Here is a 15,537-nt window from a genome sequence, read left to right as displayed (position 1 = left end):
ACCAAATCAGAGAAATGTCCTCTCCAGAGGAATTTATATTTATTAGTATTTATCTCATGCTAATCAATTTATAACCATCAGGATGTATTCCATTCTGTTCTGATGCCTATTTTATTTAAATGAATTTAAGAATAAATACTGCACTGTAACTAAATTGAGAGATTCGGTAGTATAAGTATTCATAAAGTAGTAGTTCAAATCCATTTACCTGGCAAAAGTCCCAGGAAGACAGCATCGGGGTCATCTGTTCAAAACATTATATGGCTCCATTGCTGCAGTCTGTGAGCATCTCAAAGTTTTTATTATATTTATTTTCACATCTTCATAGAATCATCAGAAAATAAAGCTGAGAGGGACTGTTAAGAGGTCATTTTGTTCTCTGGCACAAGGCAGGATCAGTTTTGTCATTCCTGATATGTGTTTGTCTAACCAGTTCTTAAAAATCTCTAGTGAAGGAGATAAAACAGTATCCCTGGGCAATTTCTTTCCACGCTTCAGCAACCCTCTTATTACAAACACTTATGCTAACACCTAAGCTGAATCTTTCTTGATGCAAGTCCACTGTGTACTGACAAAGCACGAGGGTCTCGCAGAGCGTGTTTAAATATCGCTGGAATACAAACCTACACTGATCTGGGTGCTGTGGTGGTGTTCAGCTGAAGCTTACTCCTCTGTCAGGTGAACTAGATTTTCCAGTTAAACATTACGAGTCTTTGGTGCAGGCAAGTTATAAAAATCACAGGGAAGGATATTGAAAATAGCTGTCACAAAGCATAAACTATGGACTTAATGCTCATAGTTCCTTCCTCCAAACTATCTGCAGCAAAGCTCTTTGCCAAACTTGTACTGCCCCTGCAGGTTTATATATAGGATACTTTAGGTGATTACTCAGTGGATGATGGAAAGCACTGAAGTTTTAGTTTGGTTACACTGTTTAAGCACGGTTTGTAGTCAGGAATAGAACATGACATCATAAGCCTGAAACATTTGAGGTGCTAAATAATTCCTTCCTCATTTCCCTCCCGGCTGCTGAGTGCAGCGCACATCACAGTGACCCTCACTTCTGCTCACCTTGCCCGTTTAGGTTGTTGCTTCTACTCAGGGTTTGCTTCTCAGAGTCCATTTTTACATAACGCTTTAATGAGCTAGGAAAGAGATAAATGAGGAAGTAAGCTCAAAGGTCTTTGTGCTTTATCCACAGCATATAATGTGAAGGCACAGTCTAGCACAAGGTCCCATGATCACAACATGCTTGCTAGAATCTGAAGTAATTCCCAGATAATCCATAAATTTTCTAATAAATCTCAGGAACAGATAGATGATTGTATTTGTGAAAATAAAAAAGCAATAATCCTCATAAATCATGCCAATCCACTTTCAAAATATTCAGGAACTCAGCTGCCAGAAAGTGAGAAATTACAGAAATTATGAGATCATTCAGAAGTTAATTCAAGCATACTCTGAGAGTTATAGTCTGCTTATCCTTTTGTATGATGACTGACTTAGAGTCCTACAAAAGCTATACCATCCATAATTTGTCTTTGAAAATTGCTTTAAATATTTTGCATACATTCATAACTAAGTTGTCTATGCCTTTACAAAATAAAAGGTTTCAATGGAAAAGTATCCCACTGATCAGGTTTAATGGGTGGACTTGAATAGTAGATCTGAATGAAATAAAAGTATCACTATTGCTTCATTCAGTGAAATGCTCTATTTGCTAAAAAAAAAAAAAAAGTCTACCACATGCCCCGTTCATATTCTGAGTTACAGAAACAAATTTTAATAGGATTAGCATTGGAATTCATGCTGGTTTTCAGACTCAGAAATACATGATATAGCAAAAAAGAGAATGGGTTCATTTGTTTTCCATCTCTTCAAAGACTCATGAAAACTTGACAGGTCACATATATAAAGCAAATATACATACAGAGAATGTATAAGGAAGCTAAAGTTTTATCAGAAAAAAACAAATGAATTCTGTGTGTTGGTTTACATGGCAGAGGAGTTGAGGATGTCCCTTTCTCGAACTATTCTTTATGGAGGAGTATAAAGTACTGCTTAAACTTAATTTTGGTGCTTGAAGAATGAAGGGTGGCAACAGCAATGCCAGCTCGTGAAAGAATAATCATTTGGATAACTATAGATCACCCTGAGTTTTTCAGTGAGTAAAACAGTAGAAACAACAGTAAAGGGTGACCTGAGAATGAATAGTATAAGTTTGGGTGAATCAATACGGCTTTTGTAGAAGGAAGTCGTGTGTGATATATGTATTAGAGTTCTCTGAGACAGTAATGCACATGTGAAAAAAATAAAAGACAATCTGATTAACAGATCATTCCTGGCTTTTCAGTATATCCTACACAAAAGTTCATAAACAAACTAAGATGTCAGAGATACCAGGTAGGGTTTTCCCATGGTAAGAAACAAAGCATCAGAGTAAATGGTCAGTTTTCACAATTGCAGGACTTCTCAGAGAGATCTTTTCAAGTCTCCATTGTTAAACACCTTCAAAAATAACTTTGAACATTTTCTGAGCAGTGATATGATGAAGCTTGCTGAGCATACAAAATCATGCAGAAGAGTTCAGGCTAAGTGTGAGGAGTTACAGAAGGACATCACAATATTTGGAAGATGCTTTAAGAAACTGGAAGGTAAAGTGACAGATTAAACTCAAAGGAGCTAATGCAAGGTAACTCAGGAGAAAAAAAATCACCCAGTGACATACTCACAATAATGGGCTATATTTTATTACGGTGGGTGAAAGAGCTCTTAAAGTTTTGTGGGTAACTTCAAAAGCATCAGATACAATTTTCAGGAGGCAAAAAGGCAAAATGAATGTTAGTAATGATTAGGAATGGAATAAAAGACAAAACAGACAACTTGGTTATGAGCTCACATTCTTACATGGTGTCTGCAGTTCTGTTCACCTCATGTCAAAAATCTTGTATCAAAATAAAAAAATAGGGCAAAAGATGGAAAGGGTAGAGATTCTTCAGGAGTAGATTCTACAGGATAAGACAATTTGCGGAGAGACTGTTGATAGCAGATATGGTAGGAACCTACAAAATTATGAAGAGGGTAAATTGGGAAAGGTGGAGGATAAATACTTACCTTATTTTTTTTTTCTTTAAGTATCTGCTACTGTTGACAGGACACTAACAACATCTTGCCATGCAGAATTGCAGAATTGCTGAAATATTCTTATTATTCTTATTAGTATGCCTTTTAGGATCTGTTTCCAAAATATGCATGTTGTCACCATTTGCATGCAGTCTGTACAAAAGGTTTGAAAAGCAGGAAATGTTTACCTGAACTTGGTGCAATCACATGAACTGATCCAGACTTCCATTGGATTACGCCGGTTCATTCAAAGCCAAATATTTCAGTCAGGCACCTAGCTAAGCAAACATCCAAAAAAAAGACCTGCAAGATGCTTACCTTTGTTTCTGGCTGTTCTCATGGCAAGTCATTAGGGCTGGAGGATATTCAGATTTTCTAGCTCTGAGGGAGACAAGCCAAGCAGTCGTCTTCTGTTTTGGTGACTCCTAACTTATTCCAGGCTCCCTGAGGTACCTGGAAGCCCCAAGGGCTTTTAGCCTTGCCAGGTTTCCCTAAATGAGATCAAAAGCCTGAAAACTCCCACTCCATGTGTAGGTAGGAAGGTTCTCTCTTGGCTGAGCCATAGCTCGAGGGGTTTCTGGAGTTCCTAATTTAACGCTGAGCTTCTGCAGAGTCTGGAGATCGTGGCTTCCTGTCTCTGCCTGGAAAGTCTTACAGATAATGGTTATTCTGCAATTTGGGCTAAAATCTGTGACCTGTTACAAGTTTTACAAGTCGCCTGCAAGTTTTAGTGCTTGAAATGTAAACTCGGTTATTTGGTCTGCTGCCTTTACATTCCCAGAGGCAAAATCTCAGCCTAAACTTAATCAACATCTAATTGTTATCTCTACAGCTCAGGCTGGCTACAGACTGCTATGAAGACTGAAGAAAAATCTTACCCAACGAAACCGCAAGAAATTAGCCCTCACTTTTGCAAAGGTTTATAGAAAAGTTAATAGTTCGATTATAATAAAAGCTGCATTTTGAGTCAAGTCGTCTTTTATCTGTTTCTCCGTCCTGAGCAAAATTAAGTTAGTTTTTGTCTCTTTTCATAATGCCACATAAAAAGGCCATTTTTTAAAAGAGCAAGAATGAAACTCGCTTTCATTTTATGACTCAATGTGCAAATGAAAAGAAATGAAATTCACTCAGAAGTTTTCCTGTTACTCAGTCTGCCATGTGCATTGCATTTATAGGTGTTTTCAATGCATTAAATGAATGACATCCCCAAAATACGGCAGTATCCACAATAAACAATGAGGTACATCTATCTAAATATTAGAAAAGAAGCCTTTTAAAGCCTTAGTTTCAAAGCCAGTCTCACATCCTTAATCTGAATTTTCTTTCTCTTCTTGATTTAACATGGACCCACAATTGAGGTTTATATTTTCCCCTGTGATTAATTACAAGCTTAATGGACAAGAAACTTCTAAACTAATTTAGGTTTGGTCACTGCAGTGTGGATAGCAGCAAATGTTCTGTTTGTGTGACTGACTAAAGGAAAGGAAAACAAAATTTAGAGGTAAAATGAGCCTACTTAAAACAGATTATGTGCCTCTTCCTTGCCACCGTGCATAATTAGTTATAGGAGTACAGAGAGCTGATTTTTTTTAATTATTAAACTGCAAAACTTTTACTCGAGCAATATTTGTAGCTATACAAATACTGAACGGTGAAAAATGTAGCTGTTATACGGAGCCTTAAAGAAAGTAATAATTGAGATGGGGAAAAATGATTCCATTGGGTGAAATTGTAAATGGCTATGAATGAAAAGTCATCACACAGTGCATATGTGGTACATAGAAATGAAGAACTTCTTTTCAGCGCTGATGTAGTATTATGTCATTTCAAAGATGTCATAAGAGGAAAACTCGAATGAGGTGGACAATCATTTTAGCATTATGTACATTAAAAACACAGGAGTACAAGATGATTTTAGTACTCAAAGTTGCAAAATCCTGACACACATCAAAAAAGATCCAAAACGTGTAATACTGCCTGTGAAGATTCACAGGCTTAGATGTCAGGCTCTCCACTTACTAAAATACAGCGTAAGATGACAGCATGATCAATGGACTCAGGAAAAATAAATTATTATCCAAAGATTTGATGACGATCAAAGCGCTTTGTAAAAATAGGACTTGAATACTGGAGCCTTTTCCTCATGGCTGCCAATACTGTGGGTATAGGAGCAAAAAAATCTGGAGAGGGACATTTTGACCATAGGGGAGCACAGAGGATCGCTTTATGCCAAAAAAAGCCTGTTCCTCTGACCTTGAGGCAATGAATGGTGACTAATTAGTCTTCTCTGCTTTGGCACCTACAGTTCACTATCCTTGGGGCAAGCCACGTGTGTCCATTTATCTTTGCATTCTTTACTAGCTTGAAAAATGAGATGATAAGACGTATCTAGGTTTATGACTAATGTTGATGTGGTTGCAGGAGTGTCTTACATTGTCAGATGTATTAGCATAATATTAGAATTTCAAAACCATCAGGGTATTCCATAACGTAAAAGCACTCTGCAGCAAATGCCTTGCTGTCTGCAGAACACCCTCAAGGGGTATATTTTACCAATCCTACAGGATAACCATTCAGAAAAGAGAATGTAGTTCTTCCAGGAGGCAATGAAAAGTCAGATAATATTTCATTTAGCAATTACACCGGCAGACGCTCATTTTGAAATCTTTTACATGGTGTCGAATGATGTAGGGGTCAAGAATAATAAGATGATTCCAAATATATTGAAAAAGGTCAAGCAGGACAACACACATTGCTAATGATATAGTCACGTATCGGGGGATATGAAGTTTGGATAATGATGTATTTTTGAGGGAGGCACAAGCTAGTCAACAACCATTTTGAGGGTAAATATCACTTAAGGTTGTAAAAGGCAGCCTCATGAGGGTAACTGGAATGATAAGGTGATATTAATGGTAGGTATTTGAGCCTTTCTTTTATTACAAGTCAAGCGTAAGGGAACACTTGAATTTCCAGTGTCTTATGAACTACCAAATGACGGCTGTAATCCTCTGTAAAGCTGATATAGATTACCTTAAGCTGTAGGATCTGTGAGTAGAATACAGCAGAAGACAATCATTGCATTCTTCTTATGATTTGTTTTCATTTTTTTTTAATTTAAAATAAAACAAAGTCCTTTGAGTGCTTTAAGGATGGTATGTGCCTTTTAAGTGTAAAGGAGGACAAGATTCAAAAAAGTTTTCAGTCTACACTGAAAAATCTCATTCAAAATCTCTGTTATCCTCAGGTCAGGACCTTAAACAATTGGTCTGAGATAGCTTTTTCACCAGCACAGAACACCAACGCAACAAGAAGTTTCCTGACATAAGGTGTGGTCACAGTTACTTCTTTCTGAGGACATTTTGGAGTCTGCGCTCTGATCTAATTCTATCAAGACCCTTTCTGAAGACTTCTAAAAGTTACAGATGGTACATGTTTCCGGGCAAGAACTTCTTTATTTCAAACGCAGCAAAGCAAGAGTTCCTTATTACATAGACTGGTAGTCCACAGAGAAACAAGTCCGATCATAGTTACTGTCAGTAGGGGCTTAAGCTTCCCTTCATTTCATCATTAGTTAATTAATCAGGATACTGAATTGTGAAATGCATAAATGTAATTTGTTAGGAGTTAAGAAACGTAATGTTTGTTCTATTTGTGTTCTCAGGTACTTTATGAAACATTTGTTATCATATACGCTCATGATTAGAAAAGTATCCTACATCTGCAAATGATGACATAGTAGATTTAATCTCAGCTTTCCTCAGGAGTTCAAGTAATGGAGCAATATCAACACACCCAGCTTCCATTGCTCCATGTACTGTGACTCGCATTTCATTCATATCTAAATTATTACCTGCAGATGAAGTTCTATCCTGAAGCACATTGAGCAAACCATAGGTGAAAATATTAAGTACTTTTTCCCCCTCGTCTTACAAAGCAGCTACACATTTCAGTCGTTAGACTCAGTTTGGATGAATCTCTGTATAAATTCAAGCTGAAATATAAGTAAGGAGACCATTCTGTGTTTGCCAGCTGGATAATTGCAGTCTTAAGGCAAAATCAGCGTTGAATCAACGCAGAGGAAGATGTAACATCATATTAAAGAAACACATCTGTGGAAATGGATTGAAAGTCTATGGCAGTTTTCACTAGTTTCAGATGGGGGACAGGGATTCAGTAGAAACTTGCATTACAGTACTAATACAAATTATTGAGCCATCTTTCTTTCTTTCTGCAACCAAACTCTGTTCAAGGACTGTCAAAGAGAATGAATAGGGATTATGGCCAAGACAGTGCCCAGTCATATTTCAGTGATAATTCAGACAAGTTTCAGAATTTACCAACATGACTTGCCAACACAAATAAAAACCTATGAATGAATGAAGTGCTTGCACTGAACAAAAAACACACAAAAAGGCACTAATTAAAAAGTCTTATCTTCGCCTCATTATCTGATCTTAAAACACAGCATCTATGTTTTAAGCATCTTAAGCTTTTCCTCAGAATATGTGGTCTTTCTGCCTCCCAGTTTGGGAGTACCAGCATAAGCTCCAGATGTTTATACAAACATAGATATAGTAGCCTCACCTTAATAAAACCCTGTAGATTGGCCATCTGAAGAACGAGTGACTAACCGGCTGGATAGTTTTATATATACAACGATCTCTGCAAACATTATGCAAAGCATAAGCCATAACTTAAGATTTTTCCGTGAGCACATTTAAATAGACACATCAGACAAGTCAATTCCGTGAAATGGAAGTAGGTAGGTAGAAACCTCTTGACTAAAAAGAACAAAAGAAAAAAATGTGTCTGTACACTCATATGAGACCAAAGTTTTAATATTGAGAGAAATCATCTACCATGCACATTCAATGTTCAATTACCCAAATATATATTTAATTGGTTACTTAGTTTTACTGCATTTTCAATGCATTTGTTTTCAGCAGATTTTCAGTCACTAAAAATTCAGTACCCTATTTCCAACTGAATTGCAGTAATCACAAAAAGCATGTCATTGTACTGTACAAGGTTAAGTGGACTATACCAGAACTCCTTTAACTTCTACTGTCCATGAACTACCATACTGTAATTTTGCTATCTAAATATCCTCCTCTTTCCATGACTAATGCAGTGGCTCAACTCATATTGACAGTGAGTGAGTGAGCTCAGTTTCAAAGGATCTACATCTAGTGGATTTTAGATTATTAGGCTTTCTTCAATGCAGAATTGCAGCCTTTTGCTGCAAAGACTTCACTGCTGTATCGAGTGTCTGCCATAATCTGTTTTCAGGAAAAGGATTTATCAAATCAGTCAAATACACATCTGAGAAATAGACATACTGGCATACAATGTCACTGTTGTTGTTGATCTTATTTCTCTTTAGGCCATTGGCAGCCAACATCAACTTACTGTGGCGTTGCTGTGCCTTGATATGAAAAGCAAATTGACTAAAATTTTAATATCTGTTTTTATATCCTTTTTATGTTTATTTTTTCCCCAATAATATTTTCTTAATTAAACTGTCAGATAGTTGTATATGCTGAAGTAATTTTTTTTTGTAATATAATCACATAATATATAATATAAATTTTCCACAATGCCAGGCAATAAAGTGCTCTTTTTTTCTGTATATATCTTCTCCTGTTTCATATTTTCTGCTCTGAGGTGAGCTACAATGGCATTTAGCTAGAGCTACAGCAGATATTTACATTACAGAAAATGAAAGTTGCCTTTTTCCAATCAGATGCAAAAGAAACCTGGAAATTTTAGAAAAAGGTGCATAAGTATAAAAAGGGGAGTGGAAAAGTGTACTTTAAAATATATTTCATTTATTTTTGAAGATTACTATGATATCAACAATGAATGTATTCTGTTTTGAATTATGCCATCAAGTTATGTATTACATATAATAGCACATCCCAGAAAACCTTATCTACTGTGAGGATTACAGTAGACAATTACTATGACAAGTGAAATAATGACACTGCATGGACTTCATTAAAATCTTGATTTTACGAATAGGAATAGGAATAGTAGGAAAAATATAATATCCCTGTTTATCTTTCATTCCAATTAAGTATTGTAAAACATATGTTGAAAGTGAGTTGTTCAGCATGTCATACAAATCATGCTCTTTTACAACTGATGATTAATTCATAATTACTCTTTCAATATAGGATTTATGTATAGTGTCCACTTATATATATTTATATTTGTATATATCGACATACAAATCTCTCTCCAAATACTTGTGTGTGTATTTATAAAGACACAAAGTTAATCCCTGTAATCAGAATTTCTGATTTCCTATCTCACAGGGAGGCTTACAGTGCAAATATTTTAGCCACAAGTAGGCAGAGGTCACTGTCAAGAAGAAAAATTACTTAACTGTAAGTGATTTTCTTTGACTAGTATTGCCTCTCCAAAGCCATATCCACGTCCTCTATGGCCAATGTCTTCAGTTCTTCTCAGCTGTTGGTAAACAACATTTACCTGCAGCTATATGATAGCAGGAAGAAAAGCACGTCAAGTAAGAAAAATAGATATTGAGTCAACACTGTTCTTGACAAGATTCTGAAAGCTGAAGAACTCTTGGTTTGGTGAGAGATGAAAAGAATATGACAAGACAAGTTTAAAGATACTCTTTGTTCCTATTAACTAGACATGTTTTAGATGAGATTGAAATTATAGAGTAGATGAAAAGAGATGTTAGTCAGTTAAACTTCAAAAGGCTTTCATGATGGCCAAATTGTCTGCCTGTTCGTGTCTCACGCAAGGATACACTATTGTGCATGCCATATTTAATATGCTTTTTGCTAAATGCATATAAAAGTTGTTCCTTGCTTTCTTCTCAGGGGTGCTCTGGTAGGATCTTGGGATTTAGCAATGAAAGGAAGGAAGGAGAAAGGGCCGTATATTTATTTGGCAAAATGCATAATAGTCGTGATGTTTATGCAATGTAAGAGCTATTATTCACACAGCAAATAACATAAATTCTAACGTAAACACCTTAGCATACTAGTCACAAAGATTATGTTATAATTCAGGAAGTATAAGTAACAAGATGGATGTCTGGAAGTCAAGTTTGATTGTTTCTACAGTTTATTCTTAGAGACAAATATTTCTTAACATGAATGTTTGTAGAGTAAAGGTGACACCCAATGCTTGGCTGGCTTACCAAAAGAAATATATTCTTTCTGTAAGAATTAACATCCTAAACACAACCTCTCATTACATGTATACTCAATTTCAACAAAGCTGTGAGCTTTTCACTTCTCTCTGTGATCACTGATTTGAACCTTCAAAGCCTTTAATGCAATATAACAGATGTACTTTCATAGTAGTCAAGCAGGAAAAGTGCAAGGCTGAAAAAGGACTTAGAGTTGTATCCTCTGCTAATGCTGCATAGAGAGATAATTCACTGTTTAAAGGAACTACGTCCTGCCTTAAATCAAACTCACCCCTGCAACACTCAGCAGCAATACATGTGGTTGTTGGTTTATCCTATGACAAGTTGATCTTATGGTAGTTGCATGTAAAGAAATTGTGGTACTGGAACAAATTGGCTTTCATTTCAAAACCAAAATATATCCCTTCTCTTTTTCTTTACAGTCACTGTGCAGTGGAAGTTCTGGACAGGAACCCAGTTCATGTTTTTAATTTATGCTGTGTAAAGGCACATGCAAATATTAAGGACTACAACATGAATACTTATGAAATGGTTGCACTAACAAAAATTCTGAGCAGTTCTTTAAAAGATAAGAGCTTCAAAAGGCTGTGATTGATCAGTTGCTTTCTCAAAGAAGCACAAAATGAAAAGTGTTTTAAGGAATTAAAGCTTAAAATTTCTATTGCTTATGTATCTCTTTCACAAAGAGGTATATCTATTTTGTGGCTGGTTTCTATTGGGAATGAGATGAGCATGTTGTGGTGTGCTCCACGGTAGCAATGGCTTGTTCCTCATGTCCTGCCCTGTTAGTCTCATGCAGTGGAACCAAGCCACAGTTTTATTGTGATCAGAGTCCTCTAATCCCATGGGTTACGGACTGTTCTTGTTCTGAACTGGGAAAAGTAAGCAGCAGCTACATTTAGACATTTCAGGGACCAGATAAGTCATAGGTCTTCAGATGAGTTAGTAGCTAGCAAGACCTGAGAATTTTACTGTGTTTCCTTAAGAGATCAAAAGCCAAAAGAAAAAAAAAAGAAAAAAAAATCCAACAAAGACAGGGAAAGTGAGTTGTGAGCGGCCGTTCTTAACAGGGCCAGGCTCTTGCTGTGCTCCAAAACGACAAAGTGCAACACATAAAGACTAGCATCATGAGAAAAACTATAGCTTTTTGATTTCAGTCAGTCATAAATGGCCAGCAATTGATTTTAATTCTTCACTGGAAGTCAGGCAATAAGAACTTGGAATAATAGAAGGGAATATAAGGGAAGAAAAGGGAAGGAGAGGGAAAGGGCAGGAAAGGAGAGGGAAAGGGAGGGAAAGGGAGAGATCAGAGTTGGGGACAAGAGGGTAGGGGACAAGAAGACAAAATAAGGCTTAGGTTTCTCATATTCTAATAAGGTGAGTTCTCCAGGTGGATTGCAGGATATAAGAAAAGTATGCATCCTCTTGAATTTTGGGTCTAGGCAGGATAGAGAGATGGTGAAGGAGAAAACACAAAAATGACGAACCTGTGATTGCCCCTGGATCTTCACTGTAAACTAAGCATCAAACAGTAGCCAAATTTAGTCAGGGCTGAATATACCCCATTTCAGAAGCATTGGTTTATAAGGGTCTTTTTTGGTAGAAACTTCAGCATTCAGGAAATTTTGGAACCTATGCAGCTGTGAAGAGATTTTAAGAGTCTAAACTTTGGATTTAGACACCTAAAATGGTGGTTATAAGTCAAAACTTTTGTCTCTGTAGTCTTATCTCTGTCTTGTTTAAAGATATCAAAAACAGTTCAAGATAAATAAATTCCAGTACTCTCCTTTAGGGTGCTGTGATCTTTGAAAATATGTTTACATATTCATTTGAATTGATTTCACCATCTGTTCAGATATGAGTGGCTGCTAAATGATGATCTGCATAATAACACTAAAGTTTCCTTCATATGTTAGCAGCTTTCCTGTAAAACTATCTTTGAGTGCTGCCAAAGAGTAGTAGAGTCACTCTTTGAGAAAGTCAGGAAAAACTTTTTAGAACTGCTTTTGTAAGGCAGTTTGTGGTCTTTAAAACCTGTGAAAAACCTGAATACATAGCACGGTTAATTTAGCTCTTTTTATACGGGATGTATTTGCACGCAAGGGAGTCAAAAGCATACTTAAATTGAGAAGACATCTTTTTGATAATTTCAAACAAAAGTTCATGATTACATAGTTAAGAAAGTGGAATATTATAGGAAACACCAAAGAGATATTTATATCTATATTATATACATATAGAAAGAATATTTGGAGATTCTGGAATTGTTTCAATTGAAAAATATATTAACTTAAGATATTCCCTGCCATTTTGATTAACCAAGAGACACAAGAGAGAAGATTATGCACTCTATTTTTCCGAGACGAGAAACTATTAAGATTTTTTTTTCCTTAACTGTGAACTTAGGTAATGTTCAGATTCACAGAGTGGTTGAGGTTGAAGGGACCTCTGGAGATCATCTAGTCCAACCCCCCTGCTCAAGCAGGGTCCTCTAGAGTATATTTCCCAGGATCACATCCAGGCAGGTTGTGAATATTTCCAGGGAAGGAAACTCCGCAGCCTCCCTGGGCAACTCGTTCCAGTGCTCAGTCGCCCTCACAGGAAAGAAGTTTTTCCTCAGTAAAGAAGTTTTCCTTACTTACCTGAGTAAGTATTTCTCTTTAACTATTTTAAGATCAAGCATCTAAGAGACGATGTAATAATTAATTTGTGAAATATGCTCACTAACTCTTTGATGTGATTTAGTCAAGAAATCAAACTGATAAAGTATTTTCAGAAAAATATAATTCTAGATTCTTTCTAGTTATTCTCAAATATTGGCCTCAAAAATGGTAAAAGGGGGAGAAAGGTGCTAAATTTCGTTGTGCCAGTATAAATGCTGAAATAGACTTAGGCCCTGTCTACATGGGCCTGATCAGAAAAGTTAATTAAGTTAATTAAAAGTGTGAACTTAAAGTAGATTAGTTAACCGCATCTACTGCTCATGTGAACGTGTTCATTCATAATTTAAATGGCATAACCTGATTTAGTGTAACTCGCTTCAAAATGCATTAAACTAAACTGAACTGAGGTCACTGTAATTCTGATTAAGCATCACCAGACAGAGGTTTAATGTGATTTAATTAATTCACTTGAAGACATTAATCCATTACAATTTTGGAATGTCTGTGGATGCCTTGTGTAAAGAGATTGGATGGCTCAGGAAATAACAACTACTTACTGTCATTTTTCAAGTACCTAATTCACAGTCTATCCAGACTGGTCATAACTAAAAGTTTTCTGGTGAAAAAGTTTTTCAGCTTCTCAGAAACAAATATTTCCCTCTTACCCATCCCTTGTATTGGTTTATCTGCTGTATCTAGTGAGATTCCTCTCTTCAGTGTATTTGGTCAGGTCCCTTGATAACCAGCGGCTTAACAACTGATTCAGCAAGAAGAAATGCCTTCTACTTTATGCGTACATGTGTGTGTGCTTTACCCTTCCAAACATCTCACTGAATCAGTGGAAATGAAGTAGTGATAGTGATTATTTGATCACTGTAACTCAACAGAGAGCTGTGATCAACATTGTTTTTTTTTTTTTAATTGCAGCTCAGTTTACTGAAAAGCACTTGAGTCAGAACTCTAGAAATCAAGATCATTTATCTCCAGTTGTGTCTGTAATACAGAACAGAACTAGCAGCACCAAGCTTCCTGTACAACAATTGGCTAATTTCTGGTTGTATTCAAAGCTCAGGTTAAATATTTAAAGTTCACTGATCTTAGCCCAGATATCTTCTCTTAATGATCAAATTCAATTCTTTATGAAGATTTCAGCTGTGATGCTACAGCAGGATACGTCAACTTTTCTCTTATTTCTTTAACAAAACACATTGACACTTGTTGCTTTATTATGACATTGTTCTGTTAATAACCTGTGAAACTTGGGAGGTAATAAAGTACTTTTACACCTATGGAATTCATTGGAGATTGATAATGAGTATCACATCACAGAGCAGACTACGAGCTCATAAAATTGTAAATAATTTTAGCTTTTTTTTATATTTATAACACAATATTTTTCTGCAGTTTCCATTTCACCTTCATCTCTGCTTTGCAACCTGACCGCTTCTTATCTAAAAGTCTAACCTGTGCAAAAAATCAGCCAAAACAGGTTCTCACAAGTTCATTATTTTGTTTTTCCACATTGTCTTCTTTCTATTTCCACAGAAACAGGTGGAGAGGAAAGGCAGGAAGTGGGAAGAAAATAGAAGAGAGAAACTAAACATAGTTCTACTAGTCAACAAATTCCAATGCACCAAAAATCAGCCAAGCAATTACACGCAGATCCAGAGCTGTAAGTAACCAAAAGTTTCAAATCCAGAAATGTCTGGATACACACTTTTAGCTCAGCGTAGAATAAATATAAAGCTGATTATATCTGAATTTAGTTAGATTTTAGGCCATGAGAAAAGTAACCACCCAGAATTATAAATGGAATGTTGTAGCAATGGTTTTACTCAGGATCATTTCTAAAATTTAATTCAAGTAGTAAGAGAGTACAGTAGTACAGGTTTACATACAGTATGGTAATTCAGTGCTGGTAGCACTGAATCTTTGCACTAACAGGAACATCAAGATTATGTTTAGGAATCTGAATCCTTTTTTAAATTTTCATTAACATAGGTTTTTGCTTTTAAATCTGTATAACTTCCTTAGTGATATATTCTACTAACTGAAGCCTGAAGGCAGGTGTATGATCTCAGAAGCTGCCAGTACACACCCTACGGATTTCTTATGCAAATATTTTACAGAAATCATTTACAGAAATCAATTGTCTGAATAAATAAGAGAAGATGTGAGGTACTACCAGATTTTGGCAAGGTAGTATTCAAAGACATCAGTGACAATGAAAAGAAAATTTTTTTTTTGTGGGAGAGGGGAGAGGGGGACTGGAAAAGAAAATAAATTTCTTGGTAACTAGGTTGATGAGACCGTGAATGCACGAGATTGAGAGCATAAGGATTTTAGGAATTCTTGAAAAGAAGAGATTTGTCCAGTTTTCCTTGTTCACGTTCAAATTCATGTTCACGTTCACTTCAAATTAAGATTTGCACTTCTATACCTAATGAGGTTCAACCTAGCTTCAAGAAAGCCCTCTAAATGTAGCCTGAAGCTATATGAAGAGCAACCTACTTCCTATTCATAACACTCCTCCATTTCTATCAGGAAAGGTTTCACATT

At 36.1% G+C, this 15,537-nt stretch overlaps 1 long non-coding RNA gene across 1 annotated transcript in view; it reads left to right on the top strand.

Annotated features, from left to right (window-relative positions):
• LOC138066004 (uncharacterized) overlaps nucleotides 1–15,537 on the top strand; it is a 37,987-nt gene that overhangs the window by 11,238 nt on the left and 11,212 nt on the right. Inside the window, exon 2 of the long non-coding RNA XR_011139114.1 lies at nucleotides 14,524–14,650. This is a non-coding gene — a long non-coding RNA (uncharacterized lncRNA). The remainder of the gene's footprint in view (nucleotides 1–14,523; nucleotides 14,651–15,537) is intronic.

This window comes from Struthio camelus, chromosome 2, assembly GCF_040807025.1.
Source record: "Struthio camelus isolate bStrCam1 chromosome 2, bStrCam1.hap1, whole genome shotgun sequence".
Taxonomy (NCBI): domain Eukaryota; kingdom Metazoa; phylum Chordata; class Aves; order Struthioniformes; family Struthionidae; genus Struthio; species Struthio camelus.
This window is presented reverse-complemented; position numbering and strand designations above follow the sequence as displayed.